Source organism: Clarias gariepinus, chromosome 2, assembly GCF_024256425.1.
Source record: "Clarias gariepinus isolate MV-2021 ecotype Netherlands chromosome 2, CGAR_prim_01v2, whole genome shotgun sequence".
Lineage (NCBI taxonomy): Eukaryota > Metazoa > Chordata > Actinopteri > Siluriformes > Clariidae > Clarias > Clarias gariepinus.
Window position 1 is genome coordinate 11,211,705 of NC_071101.1, and position 7,076 is coordinate 11,218,780.

Sequence of the window (7,076 nt, forward strand, 5' to 3'; positions counted from 1 at the left end):
TATTTGATTGTTTATTTCTGTCTCCTGGTTGGCTGTAGCTTCTTTCTCAGGACAGTTCCGGATTAAGTGACCCTCTCGACCACAGCCAAAACATTTCAAGTTTCCTGAAGTTGCAAAAATGGCAAATTCCTCCCCGTGTGCGTTTACTTTGAACATGATGTTCAGATCTTCATCTCTGCTGTTTAAGATCATGTACACATGTCTTCTATAAGAGAAGATATGTCTGAGCTCAGGGTCTTTGCAGCCTGCTAGTATCATTTTAATGGGCGACACTAATTTTCCAAATCTGGATAGCTGTTTACTCAAAACATCATTATCAATATATGGGGGGACATTAGAGATCACCACTTTTTTTGCAGGAGTACCAAGGGGGAGCACATTAATCAAGGTATCCTTAATTACCACCTTGCTAGCTATTACTGTCTCAGCTTTGTGAATCTCATCAACAAAGAACACTACAGCCTTGTTCATGCGGGCGGCGGACACGATGCTCTTCCCGCCGATTAACTTTGCTACCGCTGAAGCGCATTCCTCCACGGAGCACGCGACAGGCGGGAGCACTTTAAACCCGTGCTTTCGGGTTAGATTTGTAAACGCCATACTGTCAAACACACACCGGCCGGTGCCGGCGACGGCACGGCGTTTCACTCACGCACACACACACACACACACACACACACAAAACAACACTCACTATCCACTCAATTCATACAACCATACAAAAAGTAGAAAAAAGAAAGAGTTTTCACCTCAATCGCACAATCACACGCCCTGTCCACGCTCACACACACTCACTCACTCGCGCATGCGCACAGAGAAAGAGAGAGAGAGAGAGAAAAGAATCTCTCTCAGCCCACTTTGTAGCCTTTTATTCACATAGATGTATTTGATTCTGTCATCGAGTGAATGCAGAATTTCCAGCAAACAGTGTAAATGACGGCTGTCTCTCAAATCTCCTGATATCTGTTACTGAAGGTCTGCCTCTCCTCTCTTTAGAACAGAAGAAACAGCTTGAACTGATATTTAATCTTTATTTAGTTCTGGTCATGTAGTGATGAGTCTGTCAGCATCATCAAGCCCAGAGATAACAGACGGCTCTGAGTAAATCATGACTTAACTACTCAGCATATACGTACAGAAATGCTGTGTATAACTTTTATCCAATTTCGAATGTGTTGATGATGCAAAATATTCATCAAATGCAGTAATCTAGTTCATGCTAGATGTTAAAAAAAAGGTAGTTCATGCATTCATGACCTCCAGACTGGACTATTGTAATGCATTACTAGGTGGTTGTCCTGCATCCTCAATAAACAAGCTTTAGTTAGTCAAAAATGTTAATCTTAATATTATGATCCCTGCACTGGCTACCTGTTCAGTTTAGAATTAAATACAAAATAGTATTACTTATATACAAGGCTTTAAATGATTTAGCTCCCACATACCTAACCAGTCTTCTGATACACTACAATCCACCACGCTCCTTAAAATCACAAAACACTGGACTTCTGGTAATTCACAGAATTTCAAAATCTACAAAAGAGTTAGGGCTTTTTCATATTTAGCTTTGGAATAGCCTTCCAGACAGTGTTCGGGGCTCAGACACAGTTTCCCAGTTTAAAAGTAGACTCAAGACGCATCTCTTTATTCTGCCATACACGTAACTCATCCCATAACTTCATACTTTGTGCCAGCTTCAGTGAACAAAGGCTGACCCTGCAAGGTTCCTAAGGCATTCAGAGAAGGACCAGCTTAAGCTGGATTCTGCTTTATGATGGTTGGAGCTACACATCCTGCTCCTGTGCTTCCAGTGATCCGGACCCCATCTGCCCCCTGCATCTACTGACTCATGTTAATTTAAAGAATTTCTGTTATATTAAACTTTCATGATGTTATATACTGTAACATTTATTGAACACACATGATGTTATATAATTTTTTATCTGTTATCACCCCAATGAGGATGGGTTCCCTGATTGAGTCTGGTTCCTCTCAAAGTTTCTTACTATTGCCATCTCAGGGAGTTTTTTCTTGCCTCTGTCGTCGTCACACTTGGCTTGCTCATCAGAGACATTTCATTCATCATTCATTCATTCATCTCATTTGTTATCTAGACACATTTTTCTCACACATACACACTTCCAAATACTTTCTTATTTTTAAATTTCCTTCATTTTTGTGAAGCTGCTTTGAGACAATCAACATTGATCCCCGATTAAAAGCGCTATATAAATGAAATTGAATTGAATTAATCTACAGTATATCTTCTCTTACAGAGTGAACAGAATAGCAGCAAAGTGCACCAGAATGACACGATAACAAGACACAGATGAGAAAAACTGATAATAAAACTTCTATAAAGACAGCAAAAGAAAAAAGTGGTCAGAGGTCATGTATAAAACAGGGCCATCAGCTGGAGAAATCAGATCACATTAAAACAACACCTTAATGCTACGTGATTCCTGACTCGATAAACCATCCAACAGGAGTGAGACCTGAACCGCAGCACAATAAGTAGTATTGCACTGTCTCTCAAGTATACTTACATCTACAGCACTGAGCACATCCCCTTATCCACAGTGACTTACAGACGTACATGTGCTTTGGTGGTCTACAATAAAACACATCCTCATAAACTAATAAAATATTATGAAGCTAAATTCCCATTAGAGAGAAGTTAATATTAGTGCAGAAAGAAAACAACAGCACAAGATGAAGTTTTTTTATTAGTGTTTATTTTAGCGCTTGGTGACTGAATAAAGTTCTTGGTTTGAAGCCTGATAGTGATGCAGATGTTCAGTTTTTGGCCAAGACAATAAAAAAAAGATGTGATGAGATATGAGGAGAGAATGTTAGCTATTTTTATAAAACTACCCGAAGTTTCATTGTTCTGTCAGATGTTGTTACACAATAGTTCTCCTCAACAATCACCAAATCCATCATACTGATTAATCTCTAGTGATATACAGCAGAACAGACTTGCTGAGATTTAGTTTCAGCTGAGGATAAAGAGCTGCCATCCATGATGAGATGTCTGCCAAACTTACTGAGATTCATGCAGAAACACCGGATGCTGAAAGTCACAGAGAAAAAAAGAGAAGGAGGGGAGGATTGAGGGAGTGAGGGAGAGGAATAGTTACTTGTAGGTAGAGCAGGGAGAAGAAGAGTACAGAATAAAGTTTATATTGAATTCAGTAACCGAAATATTAAAATGAGAGAGGACAGGTGTGTGTCAGAGAAAGCAGAGAACCAGGACATGACATATATATCCTATGTTGTCGCTTACTGTAGGGCTGTGGAGTGAAGGAGCTTTTTTCCATTACTGTACCTTAGTGGAGTGGAGAGCCAGAACACCAGTTTAATTCCCAAATCTCAGAAGAGAGAGTCTATGAGGACAGGAGGAGTTACACCAGTGACTGAGGGAGAATCCAGAGCAGGGCTGAAGTGTGTCATGAAAGGACAAGAAAAACACAACTAAATCAGAGAGCAGATGATTAACCACCAAATAGCTTTGAAAAAGGATAAGAATAATTTATAAATCAATAGAAGTATTAAATTTACAGTAGTGGCCATGGTGGACTCTGTGTACTGTGGTATTATGTTATTCTGATATGAGTTAGTGTGGTGTGGTTCCTCTCCTCCACAGAGTGTCATTGTGTTGTATCACATCCTCCAACTCAGCACCTGCAGTCGCTCCCAGCTGCAGCAGTGCAGTCTCTCTACAATCTGACTGAGGGAGGTTTTTGTACGACTCTATAACACTGTGTGAACAGCCAGTTGCTACTGATATAATGTACACTCTGACAGTAGTAATCTGCTGCATCTTCAGTCTGGACTCCACTGATGGTCAGAGTGAAATCAGATCCAGATCCACTGCCACTGAAACGAGCTGGAAAACCTGACTGTAGCTGATTTGCTTTTATAATCAGTAGTTTAGGAGCTTCTCCAAGTTTCTGCTGATACCAAGCTAAAGGTTGAAAACTCCAACCTTGGTACACCTGGGGATTAGTCCTACAGTTGATGGTGACTGTTTCTCCTGGACGAGCAGATTTCACTGCAGGAGTCTGAGTTACTGTGACTTGACCTCTGCATTCTGTAAAAATATATATTATAATTCACCATGAAACTGAAACGTATAATACATAAAAATGTGTATTTGTATGAAGAGATGATTGTAGAGATAAAATCTGAAGCAGTGTCTGACCTTGAGTCCAGAGGATCAGTGTCCAGATGAAGACGGGGATCAAAGTCATGGTAGCTGTGGGTGAAGTTGCTGTAGCAGCAGCTCTCAGTCATGAAGTGTTAAAGTCACAGCGCTATAAACACTCCCAGAGCACTGAAGCATGTGCTGCTAATGCAAAGTGGAACCTCTCTTTATGGAAACCTGTATGTGTGTGTGTGTGTGTGTGTGTGTGTGTGTGTGTGTGTGTGTGTGGTCACTGTAGTGTAAATGAGGTTTTTGTATGGCAGTTTCAATAGAATGTATCACTGTGGTGGACTTTCGGTGGCGGAACCAAACTCATCATTGGTAAGTCACTTTTAGTAACACTAAGTTGCTTTTACTTCTTCTACAGTTTTAAAAATTAAGAAAATAACTTCTGTTCATCATGTACATGAGTAAATGAAAGTAATGTGTATAGTTATTAGTAATATGTTGGGAGTTATTCTAAACCATGAAGTACTGAGATAATAAATGAGTAAATACGGCAGATGTAATAAATATGCTGTGTGTGTGTTTGTGTGTGTGTGTGTGTGTGTGTGTGTGTGTGTGTGTAAGTTTAAACCTGGTCAGTGGTTCATATCTGAAGTTTAGTGTAAATTGTTCTAAAGTCTCTGTGCTGATGTAAAATACAGACGAATGCTGCTGTGTGTTTGTGTTAAACAATGAACATTTGTGTAATCAGATCCATTTACTACTATCACACAGGGAGCACTTTATATTACACATCAGTAAGAAGTGTTTAACACAGAATAAAGCTGATCAAAGTCTGAGTCGCTCCACAATATAACCAGTAACTAGTAAATGTTCTCCTGCTGAGTAGTTCTACTGAACTGCAGTCATGTGAATAAGCAGTAATGAGTAAATGTTGTGTAAGTGTGTGTAAATGTGTGTTTATTGTGTGTTTGTCTTCTCCAGCCGGTCCCACGGTGAAGCCCTCCGTGTCTCTGCTCCCTCCCTCCTCTCTGCAGCTGTCTGAGGGATCCGCCTCGCTGCTCTGCCTGCTGTCTGCCTACTCTCCACAGGGGGCGCTGGTGAGCTGGAGAGTGGATGGCTCAGAGGTGAAGGACGGGGTTCTGACCAGCGCTGAAGAACAGAAGAAGGACGGTTACACACGCAGCAGCACCCTGACCCTCAGCAAAGCAGTCTGGGAAAAGGGGGAGGAGTTTGTCTGTACAGTCTCCCATGCTGGTGTCAATCATCCGGTCACGTTCACAAAGAGCCAGTGTGAAGACTAACAGCTCCAAGATAGAATTTAACACTGAGCTGCTTACACATCCATCTACAATAGAGTTTTAATTCTACACAATGCTGACATTTCTGTCTTTACTCTCTTCACTGTCCTGTTGCTCTTCCTGTAGTTTTGCTCTGCTGAAATAAAGCTTCATTTTGGACATTGTGTCTTCTTTTATTCCAGTTAATAGTCATTATCAGTGTGATGAGAGAGTGTGTTTAGCTGTAGATTCAGTGCTGTGTGTTGTGCTTCAGTGAGTTTGGCTGAAGAAACTTGAACATCTGGTGAAAGTGCTGCTCTATTCTGGGAGAAAGAGGATCACTCAGCCGTCTTCATGTGAATCTCACTTCCTCTACACTGCTCTCTGATTTACTGCTTAACACTGACTCTGTGTGTTTAGCTGGGTGTGGAGCAGGAAGCTCCTTTCATCTCTTTCTTTACTGCAGGGTTTATGCTTGAGTGAACTGACAGGTAAAGACTTATTTTATATTAATAAGATGGAGGAGTTCAGATCCTCATACATTCCTACTTGTGTCAAAACTGTACACTGAATTTAAACTGAAAATCAGCTTCTGACTTTCTTTTACCTCAGAATCCAGTAGACCTTCTGAGAACAGTGTTTATGTCCATTCTGGACCCAGTATAAATGAATCAGTGCATAACAGGACACACTTGTGAAGCTGCTCTTTAGATTAAATTTAGAAAATATAGTGAAATTTCCAAATGGATGTGGTGGGGGAGGACATGCAGGAGGTTGAAGTAAAAAAGTAAGATGTGGTAGACAGAGTCAGATGGAGACAAATGGAAAATATTTTTCGCTTGTACATAGACGGCTCCTTTTAGCCCCTCTCTTGAATCTATCTTCTCTGTCCAAAAGTCAAACATTCTAATCCTCAATCTCGTGCCCTTTTTCCTTCATGTGATGATATACTGTTGTTTCGGGCCCTGATGTATTATTCTTTCTGTGTTGATACAGGTAGAGCTCTGAACACTCGTCACTGCAGGGAATCAGGGATATTATTTTTATTTGTTTAGTTGCTTTTTAAAACATTTTTCTTCTATTTTTTGTAGTCCTGATCCCTAATAGGGGTCGAGGCACTGACAAACACATATCATGTAGACAGATTCTTAGTCAAGTTCAAAACACAGGTAGTCACATGGCAAAATAGGAATGGCACAGTTTTAAACTGGACAAGTAAAACTATCAAACATACAGAAAGAAGAAGTAAAAGGTCTCAGAAACTGTTAAAAAAAGAAACCATGAAAAATGTCTGACAAACAGTGGAAAAATCAGCTAATACATGCGACTGTGACCATAACTACCTGTTCTCTCTCTCTCTCTCTCTCTCTCTCTCTCTGTATCCGCTGGGTGTGAGGACAGCACTTGGAAGGCTGTTTGGTGTCTTGCCAAGTTTTTTTCCCTCACTTTATTTGTTTATTTATTTTTTATTAGTAAAAGTCACTAGTTAAAAAAAAAAAGTTTTAAGGTTTATAGTGAGAGAGAGAGAGTACAATGGCCTCTGAGGCTGGTCAAGAGACACAGTCTCTCCGACATGGCATTACTGTACTGCACACTCACACCTCTCACTGTCTTTTGTCTTGTAAATGAGGTTTTCTCATTCA

The 7,076-nt window shown here is 40.4% G+C and overlaps 1 long non-coding RNA gene across 1 annotated transcript; it reads left to right on the forward strand.

Annotated features, from left to right (window-relative positions):
- The first annotated feature begins 4,439 nt into the window (after positions 1-4,439).
- Positions 4,440-5,613, forward strand: LOC128507639 (uncharacterized). Its single transcript, XR_008355829.1, has 2 exons — positions 4,440-4,528; positions 5,138-5,613. It is a non-coding gene; the product is annotated as an uncharacterized LOC128507639 (long non-coding RNA).
- Positions 5,614-7,076: the final 1,463 nt, after the last annotated feature.